At 40.9% G+C, this 26,195-nt stretch overlaps 1 protein-coding gene, 1 long non-coding RNA gene and 1 pseudogene across 2 annotated transcripts in view; 2 read left to right on the plus strand and 1 right to left on the minus strand.

Moving 5' to 3' along the window:
• Positions 1-13,050, minus strand: part of LOC148147550 (uncharacterized) — a 71,463-nt gene extending 58,413 nt beyond the window's left edge. The window contains exon 1 of the long non-coding RNA XR_015759656.1: positions 12,866-13,050. This is a non-coding gene — a long non-coding RNA (uncharacterized LOC148147550). The remainder of the gene's footprint in view (positions 1-12,865) is intronic.
• The window catches only part of neurl1b (neuralized E3 ubiquitin protein ligase 1B), a 498,938-nt gene that overhangs the window by 335,419 nt on the left and 137,324 nt on the right, over positions 1-26,195 (plus strand). The window lies entirely within an intron of this gene.
• LOC122557007 (U6 spliceosomal RNA) lies at positions 11,441-11,540 on the plus strand (annotated as a pseudogene).

Genomic DNA, 26,195 nt, shown 5'->3' on the forward strand with positions numbered 1-26,195 from the left:
CATATCCCTGGGAACCTGCAAACCCCTGTTTTGTCTTAGTTCATGGTTATAAATGTAAATTGTTCTGTTTTGCTGCAATATCATCATCTATTATAAAGAGGCAGGCAGAATTCAGCTAGTTTTCTGATGTGTAGGAGAAAGCAATCAGTTTTGAAGAATAAAGGCACAAACATGTATTCAGAATAAACTAAATTAACAGTTTGGGTACATTAATGACTTTACTACTTTACTGGGGGTTTTAATTGTTCATAGAAGTAGATTTGGAAATTTCTTTTTTTTGAATAACAAGTAAATTCTGCCCCTGTTCTGATGTTCCTATGGTTTTCAATGAGGCCTCATTCAAGAGATTAGTAAACAAATTCAGATAACATGAGGTAGGGGTTAATATAATAGGGGGTAATACACTAGCATGGATTGGAGATTGGTGCATGCGAAGAACAAGTAGGAATAAATGGGTCATTCTCAGGATGGCAGCTGAGACCAGTAAGGTACCACATTGTTCTCTGCTTGAGACCCAGCTGTTCAAAATCTATAGCAATGATTTGGATGTGAGGACTAAATGTAATATTTCCAAATTTGCAGATGGCACAAATCTAGGTGGTCTGTGTTTTGTGAAGATTCTGCAAAGAGGCTTCAAGGGGATTTGGGCAGGGAGAACATTGCAGATGGAATGTAATATGGTGAGCATAAAGTTGTTAAGGAGCTGCATTGTAATGGTGAGAGATTGGGAAATGTTGATTTCCAAAGTATCCTGGATGTCTTTATACTTAAGCAATTGAAAACTAATGTCTAGGCACAGCAAGATATTAGGAAGGCAAGTGGTATGTTGGTCTTTATATCAAGACTATTCGAGTACAGGAGTAAAGATGCTTTACTTCAATTATATTGTAAGACCTCATCTGGAGTATGATGTGCAATTTTGATTACTTTCCAAAGAGCATGTACATCAGAAGGTCAGTAATTCCTGGATGGTAGGGTTGTCCTATGAGGAGGGATAGGTCTGCATTCTCCCAATTTTCAATGAGAGGTGATCTTATTGAAAGTTACAAGGTTCTCACGGGGTTCTGACAAGTTGGATGTAGAAAGAATGCTTCCCCTGGTTGCTGAATCTAGAACTGGGGATAATCTCAGAATAAAGGGCAAGCCATTTATGACTGAGATGGGGAGGAATTTCTTTAATCAAAAGATAGTGAATCTTTGGAATCCTGTACTCCAGAGGACTGTGGAAGCTCAGTCATTGAGCATATTCAGGATAGATATTGGTAGAATTCTAGATATAATTAACACCAAAGGATATGAGCATTGCATGGGAAAATGGTGTTGAGCTAGATGATTAGCTATGATCTAGAATGACAAACCTGGCTCAAGGTGCTGAATGGCCTACTCCTCCTCCTATGTTCCAATGTGAAGATTAGCTTGCAGCATAATCTGGCATCGTGGAAAGATACCTGTTCTTCACAAAGGGTACATCCTAGTTCTACTTGAAATCTGTTGAGGAGCATTGTGGTGAAAACGTTACTGACAGCAGTGTTATGCCCCTTCAGTTGTTGTGGTCACTCAGGCACCCTTTCTTCAGCAGCTTGATGATTACTTCTTTTCTGCAGTCATCCAGAATGTCTTCCGCAGTCCAAATCTTATTCAACAAATCTATGAATTCTACAGTGATGGGGTTCTTACCAAGTTACAATTGTCCTGCTGTTATGTCATCAATCTCAGGTCCTCTCTTTTTCCTCAAGCTCTTGATAGCTCTTTGGACCTCTCATCTGGCAAGTTCCTGCAATTTGGCATTCAGCTGCTGATGTGCAGTCAACAAACTCAAACACGTTGCTAGACTTGGGCTGGATTAAGGATCTCTTAAAGGTGTTCTGTTCACTTTATTTCCCGCTCCTTGTCTGTCAATAATGTCCTACTATTCTTACCCTTGAATGGTACAGTGGTCTTGCTTCATGTACTAGTCATTTCCTGTCCCATTCTGTGCAGAGTTTTGGAGTCATTCCAATTTGTGGACACTTATACCTTTCTGTCTTTCAATTCTGTCCACCTTCATTTGTCCTCTTTAAGGCTCTATTCAGGCTTTCATACTTCCCATCATCCTTTTGGCTTTGCTTAGTGTTCTTTTCCCAGTTTTTCCTTGCTTTGTACCAACTTCCCTTCTTCAATCAGCTGCCCTCAATGAAGAGTTGTTTTTTTGTTGTTTCTCCTCCTCCTCTGCTCAGTCCCCCATTTGAAGAGTCCCTGATGTTCCTCAATGTTGCTCGACTTCACTAGGTCTAACCTAATGAGTTTTGTGTGGCTGTCAGCACAGGCTAGTATCACTTCTGCAGATGTAATTGGCCTTATGTCAAGCACTTCTTCATCTTTTTTGCATGTTCTTTGGCATTATGTACTATTTTCTCTTGTGTTCAGAGGAGGAGAATGAGTTTTAACTCTATTGGCACCCAATAAGCTTACATTCCTCTGCCTGATGATTTGGCCTCCCGGGTTACCCGTCCATACTCCTACTCATACAGTACTTCAGATACAATGAAGTATGAGCCTGAAATTTTGGACCAGGTCCATCTAAGCCTCATGATGCAGCTGTAGCTATGTCTTGCACCTCATTTGCTTACCTGCCTGCTTCATTCCCTCACTAAGACACATTGCCTGCTAACTTCATTCGAGTAACATTGATCTAAAGCCTCTGTTCTATTGATCCTCGGGATGGGGGAGTGGGGGAAACAATGGCATAGTGGTGTTGCCACTAGATTAGTACACTACAGATTTAGTATCATTCTGGAGAACTGTGTTCAAATCCCAGACGACAGAATTTGAATTTCAATGAAAATATGGATTTAAAAGTCATAAAAAAAACTAATGCCCTTTAGAGAAGGAAACTGACGTTCTTACTTGCACTGGCATACATGTAACTCCAGACCCACTCTCAACTGTCTTCTGGGCATTTAGGGATGAGCTATAAATGTTGTCCTAGCCAGCTAAGCCCACTTCCCATGAACAAAAAAACAATTGGTGAAGCTCATTGACCCACTTTCTGCAATGGAACCAAGTGCAACTGTGGATGTAATAGTTTCTAGCCTCTGCTACAATCTCTAGCTCAACTTTCTTTGTAAGGCAGGAGGATCTCCTTCTGCCATCAATGGGAATCCCACCATTGACAGGCAGTCTTCAGCAGAACGTGCAGAGAGGTATCATTGAACCATGGGGCCTTACTTTGTCAGCTCTGAGCCATGTGTCTGGAAGGTTAGGTCTTGGTCTTACAGAGCAGTGTTGGAGAGGATACTTGGTCTCAAAGTCAAGGTCTGCTCCAGGGATTCTTTAGCAGACTCTGAAAAATTTATGTTGTTGGCTAATAAACAATGCAGATATCTCTGGCTACCACTCAAACTGATCATGTCGCTTCCCGTTCCCATCACACAACCAGATCTGGCACCTCCACTATGTTTATTGGCCAACAGCCTGTGATTGTCCGGCCATTTCCATCAGGAGCAGAAGCACCACCCACTCGCAGTCTGTTGTTGGAATGCACTCTAAGATGACAGTATTCTGCCTATTATTTTTATCTTTGTGCCACATGCTGCATGTAGAACTGCTGTAGATTAGTGACAAAATGTTAATGCAATACCCTCAGTCTTCCCTAAAAAGGAGTCTGTCCACCTAAAATGCTGGGGTCAATAAATTAAAGTAGTTCTTATTTTTATATAAAATAAATTCAAAGAGGTAAGGAAAATGCTCAAGAACTTTTAGTTTGTCGTTACTTTAGGAGTATATTCACACTTTCACATTTTTGCAAAAAAGCCTTATCAAAGTCACCCAGAGATTTGTGAATTTTACTCCTACCCAGCCTCTTGTTTATGGTTTATAAGTAACTGGCCTTTTGCAGGTCCAAAGTAATGCAAGCCTTGCAGATATTTCTGAAACTGTATTCTGAGGTATCATATACCATAGGTATGTGTTGTCAGTATTAACTGATCGGGAACACAATCACAGAATTGAAGAATATGATAATTCAGAATTTGAAACAAGACAATAAAGTCAGTTCTGGTCAATATTAACTTCACCTAAACCCTGTAATATAGAATTGTGGCTTTTGCTATACAGCACATGCCATACATTGAAACACATCAGCACCACTATAATGTCAAATTTCATTAGCTACTTGTGAATCAAATAATTGATGTGCCAACTTGCCTCTGGAAGCTGAGAATGTAACATGTTAAGATTACTCATAACTTCTGAATCACAGCCATGCTTGGTCTGAAAGCTAAAGTACAAAGAAAATTACTTACACTATGGTTTAAATGTCAGCAAAGTATGGATGTACATGTTGGAAATTCAGACATAAAGGCAGCAATATAAAGGTTGTCACTTTACAATGGAAAAATAGTTAAAAGCACTTGAAGGTCAGATTTGATTAAGTACTTAGAAAACAATTTACATTATCCTGAAATCTCATCCTGTTGATCAGTTACCTGAAGCATTAAACATTTACAACTGTATCAACCAGGATTCAGACTAATTTATCACAATTCAACTTTGTTCAATTTCCCAGTGCAATATGTATTCAATCATACTGCAGATCTTAAACAAATTACTGTTACAATACTGTTTTTTTAAAAAACAGACATTTCACGTCATTGTGTTATCATGTGAAGATGTGCAGCTGTGTATCGAATGTAATTATTGGGTAATTCATTCTAATCAGTCAGGCTATGAATGGTAAAAAACAATCAATAATCAATTAAATCTATAAACAAAAATTGGAAGAGTTCTATTTTATTTAATTGATCAGTTAGCACTTTCATCTCAATAGTATGTCCATCATTTTTTAAAATAAAATCATTTACTTTAAACAGACTTCAATTTAATTGTTTGCATCGAACAAATAGGAATCATAAATTTTAAAGGTGGTAAATGTTTAATTTTTATGGAAGTTAAAAAGCTGTAAATCATTTTTTATTGTTGCATATTTCACCAATGAGATCAGAAACAGGGTGTTTTTCTGGGTTTGGAAATAACTTGTCCTTTATATTGTAATAAGGCTTATAAGAGTGATGTATGATTTAAATGATCTTGTCTAATGATTACACAAATGTTTTGATTTCCGTTGTGAGGCCAAGATATTTTTGTGCTGTCCTCTCCCATTAAGGGATGTGTGTGGTCTCACAGACATTCCCTGGAAAATCCATTCCTTTATGTCCACTTCAGACTTCTGTGGAATTTACTTCAGCTGACAGTTTGAGTACCACTGAACTCTCAGGACTGAACTTAGAAAATCAAAAAAAAAGTTCACCTCTATTGAATAAAGCATGGTTTCTTTTGTAGCTCCAGATGTATGTACCTATTTCTTTCCTCAGTCCTAGACTGGGGTTGAAACTACTCGGAAGAATGTTTGTGGATCATGCACTATTCAGCAGAGCACTTCAGGGCTAGCACCAAGTTGCAGAGCCAGACATTTATATGACCCCCCAAGCCTGCCATTCAGGACAGGGCCCACATTTTGGGACAATGACAGGTACTAATCTGACTCAAAGCTTTGAAACCAATGGAGGAGCCCTCCAGAACTCTTGGCAACAGTGCTCATGATTTTCCATCAAATATATCATTTTCTAAACTTTAGGGTTATTTAAATGTAATTAATATGCAAATCTCCAATACTTGCTAAAGGTTCTAAATCCCAGAAGGCTGCAATGGGAAAGAATTTATTAGATTATCAGTTGTAAAATTAATATTTGCAGTCATTCCAAAAATTATGTGAAAAGTCCACATCAGACTCCATTTTAAACCTTATGGTCTATTTAACTTTGTTTAGTGAAATTAATTATGGTGGGTATATTGTGTGATGATATCAACATTTTCTAATCAAATTTTGCAGTGAAAATAATGTATTATTTGTTGGCTTATGTTTAATATGCTAATAATAAAGTTTTATTGTATCTTTATAAAATCATGAGGGGCATGGATAGGATAAATAGACAAAGTATTTTCCCTTGAAGGGGTGGGGGGGCAGCAGTCCAAAACTTGAGGGCATAGGTTTGGGGTGAGAGAGGAAAGATTTAAAAGGAATCTAAGGGACAATGTTTTCATGCAGAGAGTGGTGTATGTATGGAATGAGCTGTCAGAGAAAGTGGTGGAGGCTGGTACAATTGCAGCAATTAAAAGGTATCTGATGGCTGTATGAATAGGAAGGGTTTAGAGGGATATGAGCCAAGTGTTGGGAAATGGGACTAGATTAGGTTAGGATATCTGGTTGGCATGGATGAGTTAGACCAAAGAGTCTGTTTCCATACTGTACATCTCTAAGACTCTCTGACCTGTTGAGTTTCACCAGCAATTTCTGTTTTTTTGTTTCAGATCTCCTGAATCCGCAGTTCTTTGTTTCATGTTATTGTACTTTATTTTGTTCACTGCACTTCACAAATGTCTCCAGGTATCACATTCATAGGCACATCTGTGTCTCAACTAACAATAGCTATTGACTTTCATCAATCTATCATGCTTCTAGTTGCCCAATTTAAGATAGACTCTGAGATCCTTGTGTTACGTGCTTGGGTAAAGTGATGATATCACGAGCATTTCTTTTAAAGATACATATCAACTGTGGGGACATAACACTATGCTACTCACATGCATTTTGTATAACCTGATTTATTGCATCCGTTGCTCCCAATCTGGTCTCCTCTACATCGGAGAGACTGAGCACAAACTTGCAGAACAGTTCAGGGAACATTTATGGTCTGTACACTCCAAACAACCCCACCTTCCTGTCACCATCTATTTCAACTCCCCCGATGACCTGTCCATCCTGGGCCTCCTCCATTGCCAACACAAGACCATATGTAAACTGGAGGAAGAACAACTCATTACTTGCATCAGCAGCTTGTAACCATACGGCCTTAACATAGAATTCACCAAATTCCAAATCTCCCCCACCTCATCCCAGGCCCAGTCCTACCTCTCCACCCCAACCCCTTAACCTGACCCTATCTGTCCATCTTCCTACCCACCCATCTGCTCCACCCTTCCCACTGATGAATCTCAGCCACCTCCTACCTGCATCCATCCATCGCCATTCTACCCACCTTTCCCTCAGCCCGTTCCCCTCCCCCAATCCTGATGAAAGCTTCTGACCTGAAACATCGACTTCCCTCCTCCTCTGATGCTCTTTGAACTGCTGTGCTTTTTCCAGCTCCATTCTTTATCCACTCTGATCTCCAGCATCTGCAGTTCTCGCTATCTCCAAAAAATCATTTGGACCATGTCAGGTCTTGGATTTGCCCCACATTGCTGCACTTACACTGAAGACTGGCAGCTGGGACAGCCTGTTATTCCAGTCACACTCTGATGAGCTACATCAGGGTGTCTGCTTGCTGTTTTTCCAGCCCAGTATAGAAGGGGCAATGCCCCACTATAGCAGCTACATTTTCATAACAGATGCAGGCTGCCAGTTGTCAGATCCCATCAGGCGTCCATATAAAAAGTCAAAAGTTATGGACAGAATTTTTCCTGCATGTAAACAACATTGGCAATAGCAAGAAATTCATAGAATACAGCGAGAATGGAAAAATTAGATTCTCGACATCAAGAAAAAATTGTTCGTTATTCTCCTTAAGGCTTCAATGGCTAGAAAAGTAACTCACCGGTAAGCAGTGAGGGCCCCAATTGCTTGTCTAATTGAGGTACAAATGCTTGTACCTCATTATTACCTCATCCTGCCTCATTTAAATTCAAGCTGCTATTCTCCTGTGTACCAGAGAACAGTACCAATTCCTGATTTGAAAATCAGACAGGATTTTTGGCAGTTGTTTTCCAGCATTCCTCAACAACTCGGGGCATGCTCCACGGGTAGCAACTACATCCGTCCTTTGTCTATAGATCTTGAAATGGTAAAGCACCAATTTCAACACATCATTGTAACACATCTTGAATTAATTTGTAATGCATACACTTCAACACTGACAACTTACATTGTAATGCTTCTTCCAGGCTACTTTGGTGGAAAGATGAGCACCCATGTCATTGCATTGGAACAAGGTGCATTTCAGGGTTCTTAAATTGCTTTCTCATTGCTCACTACCTTTGTACATACTTAGATGCTCACAGCAGCTCTGCCTTGCATTGCATTTTATCCCAGGCAGAAAGCCAAGCAGCTTGTCATGTTTGCCAGCAATGATTTGTCTACAGGGCAGAAATATTGCTATACGACATGGTGCTACTTCAGTGTCAAACCCACAGCATGTGCCAGCAGCTTATGCGGCAAACATACTGCATGTGCTTCAACCAAATAGCCAGGGAAGTCTAAGGGAAGAAGTCCTCAGTCCAATATGAGGTGCTGCCAGAATCAATCAAGGGCAATGTACGATCTCAGTGGTGAAGGGCAAGGTTTGGCCGTGGTAAGTCGGGCACTTGGTGCAATCAGAATTCCTGTCCTCTCATTCTGTGGTTTGGATGCAATCATCCTGCAGTCTAAAGATTGATTTTTTTAAAAATTTGATTTATTGTTGTCATACCTACCTTGGTAGAGTGAAAAGTTTTGTTTCATGTGCAGTGCAGGTAGATTATACCAAACAAAGTGCAGTAGGGTAACAGAACAGAGCAAAGGTTTAGACAGTGGATTTGGGCGATAGGTTTAGACAGTGGATTTGGATCAGCTCAGGCTTGGAGGGCCGAAGGGCCTCTTCCTGAACTGTAAATTTCCTTTGTTCTTTTGTTCTTTGTTCAAAGAATACAATTTTATGGCTGGAGAGAAGGTGCACAAAGAGGGAGATCAACATTTAAACTTAAATTTTGAGAGGTTCATTCAGCAGTCTGATAACAGCAGGAAAGTAGCTGTTCTTGAATCTGTTAGTATGTGTTACTGGTAAGTCATTGGAGCAGCCGTGCAGCTATCAGAAGCTTGTCCATCCTCAGTCAGGAAAGTTGCCAAGGTTTCCCGAGTAAGTATGAAGTGCAGATTGTTGTCGATTGGGAGGATGGTATTGGTGAGAGCCATTGAGGGAAGACACTGCATTGCAATCCTGACTGAGGATGGGCAGTGTCTTCCCTCAATGGCTCTCACCAATACCATCCTCCCAATCGACAACAATCTGCACTTCATACTTACTCGGGAAACCTTGGCAACTTTCCTGACTGAGGATGGACAAGCTTCTGATAGCTGCACGGCTGCTCCAATGACTTACCAGTAACACATACTAACAGATTCAAGAACAGCTACTTTCCTGCTGTTATCAGACTGCTGAATGAACCTCTCAAAATTTAAGTTTAAATGTTGATCTCCCTCTTTGTGCACCTTCTCTCCAGCCATAAAATTGTATTCTTTGAACAAAGAACAAAAGAACAAAGGAAATTTACAGTTCAGGAAGAGGCCCTTCGGCCCTCCAAGCCTGAGCTGATCCAAATCCACTGTCTAAACCTATCGCCTTTGTTGCATGTTCCTCCAGAGTATGGACACTGAATTGACGTGGATGGCTATTTCACACCAGACTGACAGTTTCCTCTGTCAAACCTGGGGATTTAGGATAATCCTCCTTTCCAATCCAACCTAACTTCCACCTCCTGTTTGTAAAGTGGTTTGCCAACTTGCCTCTCCATCTATGTTGTATGAAATTGCACAGCAAATCACTGAAAGCGGTTCCAGGCCTACAGTGAATGGAAAGATGCAGTGAGGTTTAAATAAGGCAACCACTTATCGAAATCTGGGAAGGCTCAGCCCCAGTGACCACTTCAACTCTGCTGAACATAATACTGCATTGCAACAGTGAACGTAGAGGAAGGATATGTACTTGATGAGGTGAGCAGGAGATAAATGCGTGAGAAAGATCACTTGGGCTCACAGCAAACTTCCAAGAATGGATGTTTAGCTAAAATCTGGAAAGATTTAGTTCCATGGCCACCTTCTGAAGAAGAACAAAGACGGCATGGAAAACAGAAAATCAAAATATAACTTTCATTCATGGCTAAAGTGAGTGAAAACCAAAATTGGTCATCATACATAGAACAAGTTGGTGCTTTTAAACAGCAGGGCTTCAGAAAAGGGGATGTTAATGCCTCTGTCAATGCTAAAAAGATTATAAGTCTTTTTCAGTCCTTTTCCCCTCTCACCCAGTGATGCAGCTGAATATAAAATTCACATTGCACTCATTTCCTGTTTTTCCTCAGATTCTTCCAATGCTGCTTGTCTCATGTCTCACCATTTGTTGCGCTTTGCAAATAAAAGCAAATGTGTTCTTCCACAAAAGATTAGGAAAGCTGTAGTACCGTAGAAATTATGATTAGGATCAAGACATTATATGACCAAAACAGCAAATTACATTTATAAAACACCATTAACATACCAAAATATCCTAAGGCACTTCTCAGAAACATCGTCAAACAAAATCTGACATTGAGCCCATGAAGAGATATGAGGGCAGATGACCAAAAGCTTGATCAATTAGATAGGCTTTAATAAGCCTCTTAAAGAAAGGCTGTGATATTTAGTACAGGAATTCCAGAGCTTATGGTTTTGGCAGCTGAAAGCACAGCCACCAGTTGTGAAGTGATTAAAATTAGGGATAGACAAGAGGCCAGAATTGGAGGAGTGTAGTAATTTTTTTGGAATGTTGTAGAACTGGACGTGGTTACAGAGATGGGGGGGTGGGGGGAGTGTCACATCATGGGAGAATTTGGAAATAAAATTTAGAATTTAAAGATGTTGCTAAACCAGGACTCCACATAGGTTAATGAACATATTGATCATAGGTGAGTGGTACATGCTGTGAGTTGGCCTACAAGCAAGACAGTTTTGGATAAACTTAGATTTATGAAGATTGGGGGACTGTAATTCATCCAGGAGTCCTTTAGAATAGTCAAACATTTCAATATCAAATGCATGGCTAAGGGTTTTGATAGCAGCTGAACTCTGGCAGTTATAGGTTCAGGTGGTGTTACAGTAACAGAAGCAGACAATCTTAGTCATCAAGATTATGGTAGACCAGTTAGCAAGGTTAGATCACATGAAATACAGGGAGAACAAGCCATTTGGATACAGAACTGGCTTAAAGTGATGTGGACTAAATGCTGGAAACTAGCTTAGATTCCCTACAGTATGGAAACAGGCCATTTGGCCCAACAAGGCCACACCAACCCTCCGAAGAGTAATCCACCCAGAGCCATTCCCCTACCCTATATATACCCCTGACTAATGCACATAACACTATGGGCAATTTAACATGGCCAATTCACCTGACCTGCACATCTTTGGACTGTGGGAGGAAACCCACGCAGACATGGGGAGAATGTGCAAACTCCACACAGACAGTTGCCTATGGCTGGAATTGAGAATGTTAAAAAGAAAAACGCTTGTTTTAGTAGCACATATATAGAAAATGGAAGAGTACATGGAAGATTAGCATGGCCACTATCCAAGGATTCAGAATGGAATTGAGAATATTAAAAAGAAAAACGCTTGTTTTAGTAGCAAATATATAGAAAATGGAAGAGTACATGGAAGATTAGCATGGCCACTATCCAAGGATCCACTGATTCATGAGGGATTACCTTTTTTTGAGCATGTTTCTAGTAGCACTATGGTAATATTCCTACTACTGCTCAAGTACCATCTTGGAATTTTATGGTAACTCAGAATCCCTACAGTGTGGAAGCAGGCCATTCAACCCATCGAGTCCACACCGATCCTCCAAACAGCATTCTACCCAGACCCAACCTCCTACCCTATCCCTGTAATGCTGCATTTCCCCGAGCTAATCCGACTAATTGTACATCCCTGGACATTATGGGCAATTTAGAACGGCCAAGTATTCAAACCTGCAAATCTTTGGACTGTGGGAGGAAACCAGAGCATTCAGAGGAAACACACACAGATGGTCACCCAAAGGCCCTGGCACTGTGAGTCAACTGTGTTAGCCACCGTGCTACCCATGTCCAACCAAGTTAATTAAAAATGTTTGTAAAGTAACATTATTGACATGATGGTAGATTTAGGAGCTGTACATTTGTAACATTTTAGTTTTCATAAATACATTTAAATCCAAAACTAGGTAAAAATCAATTTCCATTCTCCTCCTCCAGCTACTGGGTATCAGGAGTTAAATAGTATTTATACACAGAACATTGTTGAGTGTATTTCAGAAAGGGGCAACCCAATGAACCAAACAAATCCATCATTTTGTAAAACACTTTGAAATATCTGAGATTTTGATTCAGGATCAAAAAAATCAAAAGAACAACCTTATGGGTGGCACAGTGATTAGCACTACTGCCTCACAGCACCAGAGATCCGGGTTCAATTCCCGCCTCAGGCGACTGACTCTGTGGAGTTTGCACATTTTCCCCGTGTCTGCGTGGGTTTCCTCCAGGGGCTCTGGTTTCCTCCTACAGTGCAAAAATGTGCAGGTTAGGTGAATTGGCCATGCTAAATTGTCCCTGGTGTTAGGTGAAGGAGTAAATGTAGGGGAATGGGTCTGGATGGGTTGCACTTCGGCAGGTCAGTGTGGACTGGTTGGGCTGAAGGGCCTGTTTCCACACTGGAAGTAATCTAATCTTTTCAGTACTTACCATCTTTTGATCCCATTGCCATGTATTTGAGAACCAATCGTTATTCTGAATTTTAGATAATGTACAATGATATTTCAGTGCATGTTATGGTGAGGCAATGGCTTAGTGATATTATTGTTAGATTTATCATTTCAGAGACCCAGGTAATGTTCTGGGAATGTTGGTTCAAATTCTGCCACGGCAGATGTTGAAATTTGAATTCGATAATTTAATAAAACACTGGAACTAAAAGTTTAACAATGGCAATGAAACTGTTGCTGATTGCTGGGGGACAGACATGTCTGGTTCACTTATGTTAGGAAACAATCATCCTTACCTGGTCTGGCGCATATGTAAGTCCAGATCCACAGCAACATGCTTGACACTTGGGCATTTGGGTGGACAATAAATATTGGCTACATCCTGTAAATGAAGAAGAATAAATATTACATTTTCTTGCTTGAGCAAATCTATTAAAAGAGTGAAAGAACAACTATTTGTTGCCATAAAATCAGTGTCAAAAGTACTTCCCTCATCTAAGGAAAATAGTTGAATGTTGGATCTGATAGCTTTGAGCAATTGAAAACTCAGTTTGGAATTACTGTGATGATGCAATCTTGGAAATAATTTTGTCTTTTCAAGCCTGTGCAGCTCAAGCTCAGCTTAATGTCTCAGAACCATGATATCTTAAAGCACACTTCAGAGATCTACACCATGATCACGAAACAGCTTGTCATGAATAAGAAGCAAAATTTGATCTTTCAACTGAAGCTCGCAGAACAATAGCTTAAACTGTTTTTGAAGATTTAGCCACAATATCACTGTCACTTTCATTTCAACCGGAACTAAAATTCTTGCCATTATTTTCAAAGTTAATGCAAAATAAAAACTAACAGTGGAAAATTGACTGTTTTAACACCGTGAGCCTGTTTTTGTGCAGCTAGCACAGCCTAACTTCACGGGGGGTCTAGTGATACGTTGGTAGTGTTCTTGTTTTTGCACCAAGCAGGTCTAGATTCAAGTCACACCTGCCCAGGGGATATGTTATAACATGTCTGAACAGGTCAATTAATTTCTTTTTAAACCAATTTCATTCCACAGTCTGTACAACCAGTCGCCTCAATTGTTTTTAAGTAAATGTTTAATATCTTCTCTGTTTACCTTTCTCACACTACTGCAGTTCATTGTATTTCCTAACTAAATATTCCCTCTATTGATACAACTTCAGTTTCAGATGTTCATATATCCTTCCTCAAGCCTTATTCTCTCTAGTTACCATAAATTCAGCCATTCTTCAAGTGCTAATAGCTGACAGCATGTAACATCTCTGACAAGTGCACTCTTGGATAAGACGGAAGCAATGTTAACAATCATTCTTTAAAATAATTTGCTACCAAATTTGTTTTAAACCATTGTACATTTAGAACTTAGTGTCTAAAAACAGTCCTTTATAACTCATGCAACTTTATTTAGACACCTTATGGCATGGCAGAAATCTTTTTCTATACTGGGTCCATGAGATAATTGTCTTCCATGATCCTTTGAAACCTATGTTTTTGATGTAAGTGGCAGGAATCTTAACCACTGATCCAACGGCCGCACCAAGGTTTGGACAGAGTTCTCTTGTTTAAATAATAAAGGTGGGAACCTATGCCAGTATCTGCTGGACCTGTGCAGGTATGGCCACATGCTGGGATGAGTACCTCAGCAGCCTCAAGCCAATGACAATTTCTAATCACTTAGAGTTGCTGCTTCAAGTGCATGTCATCAGAACAATACTGACCAAAGGTCATTGATCTGAAACATTAATTCTGTTTCACTCCTACAGATCGTTACAGTGCAGAAGGAGGCTATTCCACCCATTTGCCTCCCCTGCTTCTGTTACCTAGCGTCAATTTCCTGCCCTTTCCACGTTTCTCTGTACCCCATTTCTGTCTGAGTAATCTTGAATGTCCCCATTTAATCTGCCTCCACCACAGTTCCAGGCAATGTATTCCATATCCTAACTACCTGCTGTGGGAATAAGTTATTTTCTCTCACATCACCTTTGCTTTGTTTAAATTTATGCCCTCTCATTTTTTGTTCTTTTATGAGTGGGAGCAGCATACCTCTATCTATTTTAATCAGCCTGCTCATAATTTAGGAAAGCTCTATCAAATCTCCTCTCAGTCGTCTTCTCTCCAAGGAGAACAATCCCAACCTCTTCGATATATCCCCTTAACTAACGTTTTTCATTCCTGGAACCATTCTTACAAATCACTTCTGCACTCTCTCAAATGCCTTCACAGCCTTCCTATAATGTTGCACCACCAACTGTACACAGTACTCCAGCTGAGGACTAACGAGTGTCTTGTACAAGTTCAACAAAACCTCCTTACTCTTGTGTTTCCTGCCCCTGTCAATAAAGCAGAGAACACTGTAAGCTTCATTGACTAATTTGTCCACCTTTTCTGCCACCTCCAATGGTTTCTGTATGTATACACCAGGTCAGAATTATTCTCCCTATGTTATATTGTCTTTCAATGTCCTTCCAACCAGAGTGCATTACCTCACACTTCTCTACATTGAGCTTCATCTGGCTCCTAGGCAAAAGTGAGGACTGCAGATGCTGGAAGCCAGAGTTTAAATCAGAGTGGTGCTGGAAAAGCACAGCAGGTCAGGCAGCATCCGAGGAGCAGGAAAATCGACGTTTCGGGCAAAAGCCTGAGTTCCATACTATCCTCCTTGCTGTTTATAATGCTTCCAAGTTCTGTGTCTATGTGCAAACATTTAAATTGTCCCCAGTCACCAAGATCTCTATCATTAATATATATCAGGAAAAGCAAGGCTCCCAATGTCAATACCGGAAGAATTCCACTACAAACCTTCCTTCAGCCCAAAAGGATCCATTCACCATTACTGTCTGTTTCCTATCACTCAGACAATGTTGTTTCTGTTTTTATTTCAGAAATCTAGTCTTCACAATACCTACTTTTTGACAGGAATATCATGATTTTATTGTCATTACAGGCCAAGAAATAGATCAGGAGCACAGTATTTCTGCTTTCCCCTGTATCCTGGCTACCTGGGCTAAGATAGGGAAATGTCAAACCTGGTAAATCCTTTCCCCATGGCTAGATCATTTCTGATATAGGAGATTATATTTCATGGGAATAAAGGCAGCAGCAGATGATTCAGGATTGGTCACTCAGTCTTTGTGTTTCAGGGGCTTCCTGTCTTAATTCATAGGCTTTTTGCTTCTCACTTAGTGAGCATGCACCAAGATGAATAGAATTTAAGTTGTCTTTACAATGAGGAATAATTGCTTATTCTGTACCTTTAATGATCCAGCGTACCCTTTCCTTTTATCTTTGGAAGAAAATGAATTGCACTGTGTACACAACAATGTTACACATGGTACATGCAGGATTATAAACATGAATTGATGACTAAGGAAAACTTGACCCTTTAGGATTTTTGAAGCTACAAGGTTGTACAATGTTTTTTAAATATAGTTAAAGCTCCATTCAGCATACCAGCTGATGAATCAATTGTTTGTAGAGTATTTAAGTAAATTTATCCACTAGTGCTGTCAATGCTCCTATTATGACATGAACTAAATGACAATTGGATAGAAAACTTATTACTTTTTCATATTATAACTGTTCTTGTTTGAAGGCCCACTTGAGAACATCTGCCAAATATATTTTACATTCTTATGACATGAAACAGAAGTATGGGCTAAATCTTACAGTTTTGGCTAAGTGTGCATTGTGTTGCATTTCATGGAATTCTTCTCACTGTGAGGCTGAGCGAATTTTCCTGCAGTATCTGACTGAACTTGCAACATTAATTGCAATTGCCACCCTAAAGATGAACATCATATCTGATTTCTAACTCATCTTCTCACACATGCTCCCGAGCAACTCACTACTCACTGCAGATCCTGGAGTTGACCAACATCCCTGGCACCTGTGCTATATTTAAAAAGCCATTGTGCACCCTAATAAGTACTGTCAATTCAGAATGGCAGTGGAGGCCACAACACCAGAGGTTGCCACCTATGTTGAAACAGTCTTAATGCCTGGAGAAATACCTAATACTATAGGAAGAAGATCACTGACTTTCTCCATTCTGCCAGCGTGAGTGCCACCATCTTCTCGATAAATCCCCAGGACCTGATCAGGTGTACCCAAGAACTCTGTAGGAAGCTAGAGAAGTGATTGCTGGGCCTCTTGCTGAGATATTTGTATCACCGATAGTCACAGGTGAAGTGCCGGAAGACTGGAGGTTGGCAAACGTGGTGCCACTGTTTAAGAAGGGCGGCAAAGACAAGCCAGGGAACTATAGACCGGTGAGCCTGACCTCGGTGGTGGGCAAGTTGTTGGAGGAAATCCTGAGGGACAGGAAGTACATGTATTTGGAAAGGCAAGGACTGATTCGGGATAGTCAACATGGCTTTGTGCATGGGAAATCGTGTTTCATAACCTTGATTGAGTTTTTTGAAGAAGTAACAAAGAAGATTGATGAGGGCAGAGCAGTAGATGTGATCTATATGGACTTCAGTAAGGCGTTCGACAAGGTTCCCCAGGGGAGACTGATTAGCAAGGTTAGATCTCATGGAATACAGGAAGAACAAGCCATATGGATACAGAACTGGCTCAAAGGTAGAAGACAGAGGGTGGTGGTGGAGGGTTGTTTTTCAGACTGGAGGCCTGTGACCAGTGGTGTGCTCCAGGGATCGGTGCTGGGCCCTCTACTTTTTGTCATTTACATAAATGATTTGGATGCGAGCATAAGAGGTACAGTTAGTAAGTTTGCAGATGACACCAAAATTAGAGGTGTAGTGGACAGCAAAGAGGGTTACCTCAGATTACAACAGGATCTGGACCAGATGGGCCAATGGGCTGAGAAGTGGCAGATGGAGGTTAATTCAGATAAATGCGAGATGCTGCATTTTGGGAAAGCAAATCTTAGCAGGACTTATACACTTAATGGTAAGGTCCTAGGGAGTGTTGCTGAACAAAGAGATCTTGGAGTGCAGATTCATAGCTCCTTGAAAGTGGAGTCACCGGTAGGTAGGATAGTGAAGAAGGCATTTGGTATGCCTTCCTTTATTGGTCAGAGTATTGAGTACAGGAGTTGGGAGGTCATGTTGCGGCTGTATAGGACATTGGTTAGGCCACTGTTGGAATATTGCGTGCAATTCTGGTCTCCTTCCTATCGGAAAGATGTTGTGAAACTTGAAAGGGTTCAGAAAAGATTAACAAGGATGTTGCCAGGATTGAGGATCTGAGCTACAGGAACAGGCTGGGGCTGTTTTCCGTGGAGCGTCGGAGGCTGAGGGGTGACCTTATAAGGTTTACAAAATTATGAGGGGCATGGATAGGATAAGTAGGCAAAATCTTTTCCCTGGGGTCGGGGAGTCCAGAACTAGAGGACATAGGTTTAGGGTGAGAGGGGGAAGATATAAAAGAGACCTAAGGGGCAACTTTTTCATGCCGAGGGTGGTATATGTATGGAATGAGCTGCCAGAGGATGTGGTGGAGGCTGGTACAATTGCAACATTTAAGAGGCATTTGGATGAGTATTTGAATAGGAAGCGTTTGGAGGGATATGGGCCGGGTTCTGGCAGGTGGGACTAGATTGGGTTGGGATATCTGGTCGGCAAGGACAGGTTGGACCGAAGGGTCTGTTTCCATGCTGTACATCTCTATGACTCTATGACCTCTCACTCACTTTATCTCTGCTACTGCACCCACCTCCCACTAAGGCTCATGCTCTACCACTCTCACTATTATGCAGCATTTTCTCCACTTGCCCTCACCCACTCTAAAGGTTAACACCCTAACTCTACATGTCCTCTGTGCTGCCCACTCACACACTCAGGAAAACTCCCCACCTGCACTAACAGTAATTGCTATGTCAGCCACTTTCACCTTCTATAGTGTCTGCCTTTCTCTCATTCCAAGAGAAAAATAGACCACACTAGAGCAGAAAAAGTCAAGGTAAGTGGGGTATTGTCATTATTTGGTACCTCACCCCTTACAATCAGAGCATCCTGACTCTGACTGTTTTGAGCAAGAACTGCAATGGTATCAAGGGCAGTCATTACTTAGTGTGTTGGGATTCCCTTAAAGAAGGCTGAGCTCCTTGACATCTCCCACGTATTTTGTCACATAGCACTGGCTTCAGCCTTGGTCATTCACAGCTCCTCTCCCTATAATCTCTCCATGCACAGTCAATTTCACCTCTTTATTGGTACCTTTGCTTCTGGAGCCATGACTCACCTTCTCTCAGCCTCGTATAAATACCTCCCTATTTCCCCCTTTTTTAGCTTTGACAAAGGGTCAGTTAGACTTGAAACGTCAGCTCTTTTCTCTCCTTACAGATGCTGCCAGACCTGCTGAGATTGTCCAGCATTTTCTCTTTTGGTGACTGAACTGAAGCTTGCTGACATGCATGGCAAGCTTCCTGGTTTTCTTTTTGGCACAAAATAGTATCGAGGATTAGTAGTGGTATGATCCTCGAATCTCAGGCTGGGGTAAAGTACAAAAAGGCAAGGCAATGCAAGGTGGGGGTGTTGGGAGCATCCAGCTATGCTCGGATTGAATAAACACAATGACAATGAATAAAGAACCCTGGAGGTGCAGCCTAGTCTAGTCCACGAGCTGGGTGTGTATCCCTGAGTGTACACTGTCCAACTGTCTTTTGGAGCAAATGGCAAGTTGAACCCGCCAAGAAGCTGCTGTGGTCTGCCATTTCCACTTTCCTCACGGTTTGTCAGTTTGTACAGCGAGTTTGATTAAGATTGCTACTCATTGCGAGTTGGAACATTAATGAGGTGTTTAACAATCAATAATCAGGAACTCGTCGCATCACATGAGAAAAGCCTACAAGATGTCAAAATAGACCTCACTGAAGTTAAAGGTTTTGAATTAAGGATGGCACGGTGGCTCTTTAGTTAGCGCTGCTGCCTTACAGCGCCAGGAACCCGGGTTTAGTTCCTGCCTCTCAATGAGCTCTGTGGCTGAGCCGAATTTGTGCCAGGTTTCTTCAAGGATTCTGCGATAACCCGTGGGAACAGTGAAATGGACTAAAGGGTCTCCAGCCCTATTTCCTCTTCGCTGTACCTAAAGAGTGACAAAATTCCCCCTGAACCATTGGAAGTTGCTGAATTTCCTTCAGTCTTTTTTGTGGTGAACTTGCATGTGTGTTTTAACAAACAGCTGTTCTCTATGAACCGAGTCTGACCATAAAATGCTCAATGTATCACCACCACCCTTTAAATGACTTGCAGATGACATTGCAAGTGCTACTAACTGTTATTTTAACACTGGACACATATGTTTTGATGTTATTTGTCATCTTCTTGAGTCCTTTATCAGTTAGTATTTCAAAATCTATCTCTTTGAAGATCAGACTCCATAATATTTTTCAAGACTTTATCTGTTTTCTAAGTGCAAGTTTGCTGGCAGTGAACAATACAATAAAAAAACTCAAACACAATGATCATTTCTTCTTTAAGTATTAGTGTCCTTTGGCACAATTCAATAGAGAATATTCAATAGAGTTATCTAAGGAATGCACCATCATTGTGTTTATAACAATGGTGTGAGAGGACAAAAGGGAGGGGCAGTTATAGGATCCTGCTTGTAAATCCAATTTAAAGCAGATAGAATTATAGACCTGAAATAAATTGTTGGCCTATATTGGACATTGCGCGGTTCACTGTTTCATAAGGTTTATTTTCACTTTGCACAGTGTCTTTTTTTTTTATGAGAACTGGCATCACAATTTTCAGAACACTTTAGTGAGCGTAGGTCTGGGTTGTGATTTTTTAAAATTGTGTCCATCTGCTCAATATCATCAGCAATGCACACATATCCAGAAGTATTTTCTGTAATTCTCTCCATATGATGCTGGAACAGATCCTGATTGACAGATAGACTGCAAGTCTCAGGAAGTAATATCTTCCAAATTATGTTCTAAAAGTTGTGATTTCTTGAGATTCTTTTGCAAAGTGAACTGACCAGTATCGGTGTTTAGCATCCAGCTTGAGGAAGAATTTAGCTACAGTGAATTTGAGGTTAGTTCCTCCAATTTTGGAGTTTTGTGTGGAATTTTGTATCTCTTTAAAGAAAGGATTAGATGTCTTGGATCCAAATACACTCTGATTGTACCGTCTTTCTTCAGCATACACGTAATAGTTTGGCACCAGTCTGTGTGCGAATGTATATGATGGATTATGCCATGACGTTCCATTTCATCTAAAGCTTTCTTAGGCTTCTCTTCTATATAACTGCACACTTTCAGAAAGGGTCAGTTGATAGAATTGCATCTTCTCCGAGGCACAATTCATCTTTGAAGCTTGCCCTTGCATCGAATCTATCGAGGTATAATTGTTCTAAGACCATAACTGACTCAATGCAAGACTTCTTGATATCTTCTGCACTTGCTATCTTGGTGATCTTGTTATTTAGATGTATGCAAGCTGGCTATTCTGCTATTGTTGGTCCACTTGTAAGTGAAAATCTTGTAATTTCCATGCAAAATTTCCATAGGTGCATTTTTTTGTTGATGTGTCAATGCACAGAATAAATGTTGCATTATTTACAAGTAATTATGCTGTTGACTCAGTGATCCAGGTTCCTATCTTTCATAATTCTGACGAGTAGGATGTGTTCATAAGTTCCCAAGTTAACTTTTGTCTTGAATATGTGCCAAATTTCTTCAGGCATATGACGTTATTAGTGGCAAAGTTTCTAACTGTTGGACTTCATCCATACAATGAGTCACATTCATAATGTGGAAGATTTGTTTACATTTAAATTGAAGCTTCTTTCACTCTGAATCTGTGCCCTGATCAGCCTTTCTGTTAACCTCATGTATGTGCTTATATTTCTGTTGTTCTCTGGTACAATTCTGCAGTTGCAGCCAGCATACAACTTGTGTTTTTGTTTTGTAACCTCTGGTCGGATCTTTGAAGTGAGACGTTTTGCTAAGGCCAGCTGTATGTCCATGTGTGCCACTGACTTGCAAAGACCTTGGTAAGAAGGACAGGTCCACAATGGAAACAACAGACTACACATCACACACAGCTTTCTTGTTTTCAGCGTCCTGGCTACTGAACCACGACTGGTAAATGCACTTCATACTTGCAGATGTTGTTCTCTGGCTCCAACTGCTTCATATTTTCTGCCATCTTTAAGCAGTGTATCGAAATCACTACTCTGTTTTTCTCTAAGACATGTTTTTTGGACAGCTTCAATAGACATTGTAGCTATAACCAGCTCTATTATTTGCCAAACACATATAGCAAATGTGGAAAAAAAACTCAGCAGGTCTGAAAGCATCTGTGGAGAGAGAAGCAGCTAATGTTTTGAGTCCAGCCCAAACTGCTCAGAACATTTTCTGCTCAAAAAGCTCAGCCTCTGAAAAATTGCGTGTTATTGCCTTTGTCAGGGCACTTAATGACAATTGATTCATGGAGCTGTTTTCTGGAAAACATTAGCTCTAGACAGTAAATTCTAAAATTTATTTTTACTTAAAGCTGATTTTCCAACATTTCCCATAGCTGTACAAGATGCTGGTGAGACCACAACTGGATTACTATAAGCAGCTTTAGTCCCCTTTTCTAAGGAAAGCTATTATTTCATTGGAAGCAGCTCAGGGAAGGTTCATTGGGATGATCCCCAGTATGGAGAGCTTATCTTATGAGCAAATTGTAAACAGATTGGGACTCTACTCATTGAAATTTAGAAGAATGGGAGGTGATCTGATTGAATCGTACAGGAATCCTAAGGGGCTTGACAGGGTAAGTGCTGTGAGGATGTTTCCCCTCATGAGACAGTCTAGGTGAAACGGCATACTCTCAGAATAAAGGAGCACCAGTTAAGACTGAGATGAGGTGGAATTTCTTCTCTCAGAAGGTTATGAGTCTCTGGAACTCCTTGCCATAGATACCTGTCAGACAGAGTCCTTGTAATTGTTTAAGGCTGAGCTAGGCAGTTTCTTGATCAGTCAGGGAATCAATGGTTATGGGGAAAGGGCAGGAAAACAGCCATTAGGAATGTTCAATTCCATTGAATACAACACACTAAGTCTGTCATTTAGTTTGAATTATTTTTAACACCAGATAAACTTGTATTTAAATTAGAGATAATATATAACTGTAATTTTGATGAGTATTTTTAAACTATCCCACGTGAAACTTTGTGTATTGTATGGGTTCCTTAATGTTCCATGCGCTGCTTGTCTGTACACTATAATGGCATGTACTTCTTCATTATTGTTATGGAATAAAATATAAAAGCTCATCCATAATATTCAAAATGTTAGCGCAACATGGTAGTTCAGTGGTGAGCACCACTGTCTCACAGCGTCAGGAACCCTAGTTCAATCCCAACCTTGAATGACTGTGCAGTCTCCACATAGACATTCTCCCCATGTCTGTATGGATTTCCAGTTATTGCTCTGATTTTCTCACGCAGTCAAAAGGTTAAGTGAATTGGTGATACTAAATTGCCTTGTTTTGTCCAGGAATATGCAGGCTAGGTGGATTAGCCGTGGTAAAATGTGGACTTCAGGAAGAGGGTGGGGAAACTGGGTCGGGTTAGAGGTTGGTGCAGACCAGATGATCCAAATAGCCTCTTTCCACACTGTAGGGATCTTGTATTCAATCAGGACATTTGGTGCTTCCTTAAATTTCAGCCATGTCTGTGCAAAGTATAGTTGCATAATTGTTTGAATCTTGCATTCAAATAACTAATTGTATAGAATTACATATATCTGGTATAAGGTTCCAAGAAATCTATTCATTAAGAAGCTTTTTAAAAATTTGTTCATGAAACGTGGGCATCATTGGCAAGATTGGCATTTATCTCCCATCCATAATCTCGAGAAGATGGTGGTGTTAAGTCAACCTCTTGAACTACTGTTGTCAATGTCCAGTCTATCAGGATGGGTACGTGATGTAGGGGGGCACTTGAAAGTGTTAGAGTTCTCATGTACCTGCTGCCATTATTCTTCCAGCTAAAAGAGGTTGTGGGTGGAGAACCTTGATTGAAGAAGTTGTTGCAGTGCACCTTCTAACTTCATTTGTAAGAAAGATACTGAGAATTATTCCTCCTGTATTGACTGTAGAGGTTTATTTCATGGTCTGTTTCCTAAAGCCTGCTGTCTTAATCACATGAGCACCCCCCCCCCCCCCCCCCCCCCCCCCCCCCCCCACCCACCACCACCACCCCATCTCAAAGTTTGGGATCTTGACTACAATGTTTAGATTTGGTGGAGCCTAAGTTCAACCCTCACAATGACAGATTCAGCAGTGCAGAAGCTCACACCCAATCTACAAGGGGATTTGGACCTCCACCAAATTAATAAATGAAGCCTTTTTTGTTAAGTGAACCTGATGACTGTCTAAAATAAATGTTGGCTTCATTTCAATATTGAAACAAGACTGCTGAACCCTATACAAATCCAACACCTATACTTGTTAAGACTAGTCTGTATTCATGTTATGCAAGCTCCAACTAATATTCTGGGGCTACTAAATATCAAAAACAGCAAAACTGTGGTACAAAAACAGAAACTGCTGGAGAAACTCAGGTCTGGAGCATCTATGGAGAGAAAGCAGAGTTAATATTTTGAGTCCAGTGACCCTTCTCCTGAACGTCAGTTGTACTTTTATTTTTGTAGCAAATCCCAATAACAGGACAATTCCAACCTGACCAATTACCACCCCATTAGTCTGCTCACAATCATCAGTAAAGTGATGGAAGGTGCCACCAACAGTGCTATCAAGCAACATCTGCTCAGCAATAACCTGATCAGTGATGCTCAGTTTAGGTTCCGCCAGGGACCATCAACTCCTGAACTCATTACAGCCTTGGTTCAAACATGGATGAAAGAGCTGAATTCCAGAGGTAAGGTGAGAGTGACAGCCCTTCATGTTAATACCACATTTCACTGAGTTTGGCATCACAGAACCCCAGCAAAACTGGAATCAATGGGTATCAGGGGCAAACTGTCTGGTGGTTGGAGTCATACCTGGCTCACAGGAATATGGTCATGGTTGTTGGAGATCAGTCTTCTCAGCTCCAGAACATTTCTGCAGGAGTGCCTCAGGGTAGTGTCCTAGGCCCAAACATCATTAGTGAACTTCCTTCCATCATAAGGTCAGAAGTGGGGATGTTCGCCTAAGATTACACAAATGTTTTGCGCCATTTGTAACTCCTCAGATATTGAAGCAGTCCATGTTTAAATGCAACAAGATTTGGACAATATCCAAGCTTGGGCTGAAAAGTGGCAAGTGACATTTGCACCACACAAATATCATGCTATGAGCATCACCAACAATCTAACCACCAACACTTAACATTCAGTGGTGAATCCCCCACTATCAACATCCTTGTGGTTATCATTGACCAGAAACTCAACTGGACACACCATATAAACATAGTGGCTACAAGAGCAGGTCAGAGGCTAGGAATATTGCAGTGACTAACTCACCTCCTAACTCCACAAAGCCTGTCTACCATCTACAAGGCAAACTCAGGAGTGTGATGGAATATTCCCCACTTGTCTGGAACAACAACTTTCAAGAAGCTTGACACTATCCGGGACAAAGCAGCCCACTTGACTGGCACCACATTCACAAGCATCCATTCCCTCCACCATCAACACTCAGTAGCAGCAGTGTGTATTATCTATAAGATACACTGCAGGAATTCACCAAAGATTCTCAGGTGCACCTTTTAAACACAACCACTTCCAAGTGGAAGGACAAGGACAGCAGATATATGGGATCACATGCCACCTTCAACTTCCACTCCAAGACATAGTTGCTGGGCTGGGTCTGCACAGATGGTGAGAGAATCAACAAGGGGAAAAAACATACTTGGTCTCCTCCTTACCAATCTGCCAATTGCAGATGCATCTTTACATGACAGTATTGGTAAGAGCAACTACCTAACAGTCCTTGTGGAGATGAAGTCCCACCTTCACATTGAGAATGACTTCCATCATGTTGTGTGGCACTATGACCATGCTAAGTGGGACAGACTTTGAACAGATCTAGCAACTCAAGACTGGGCATCCATGAGGCGCTGTGGACCATCAACAGCAGCAGAATTGTACTCCAGCACAATCTGTAACCTAATGGCCCTGGCATATCCCCCACTCAACCATTATCCCCCATGCCACGGGATCAACAGTGATTCAATGGAGAGTGCAGGAGGGCATGCCAGGAACAGTAACAGTCTTACCTGAAGATGAGGTGTCAACTTGGTGAAGCCACAAACAGGACTACTTGAATGCCAAACAACATAAGCAGAAAGTGATAGACAGAGCTAAGCAATCCCACAACTAATGGATCAGACCTAAGCTCTGCAGTCCTGCTACATCCAATTGTGAATGGTAGTGGATGATTAAACAACTCACTGGAGGAGGAAACTGTACAAATATCCCCATCCTCAATGATCGAAGGAGCCAGCATATCAATGCAAAAGACAAAGCTGAAACTTTTGCAGCAATCTTTAGCTAGAAGTGCCATCTCAGTCTCCATCCGTGGTCCTCGGCATTACAGATATCAGTCTTCAGTCAATTTGATTACTCCACATGATTTCAAAAAAAATGGTTGGAGGCACTGAATGCTGCAAATGTTACTGACCCTGACAATATTCCGG

The sequence above is a fragment of the Chiloscyllium plagiosum genome, unplaced genomic scaffold (assembly GCF_037043375.1).
Source record: "Chiloscyllium plagiosum isolate Xiang-an unplaced genomic scaffold, Cpla_swu_hap1 HiC_scaffold_16, whole genome shotgun sequence".
Lineage (NCBI taxonomy): Eukaryota > Metazoa > Chordata > Chondrichthyes > Orectolobiformes > Hemiscylliidae > Chiloscyllium > Chiloscyllium plagiosum.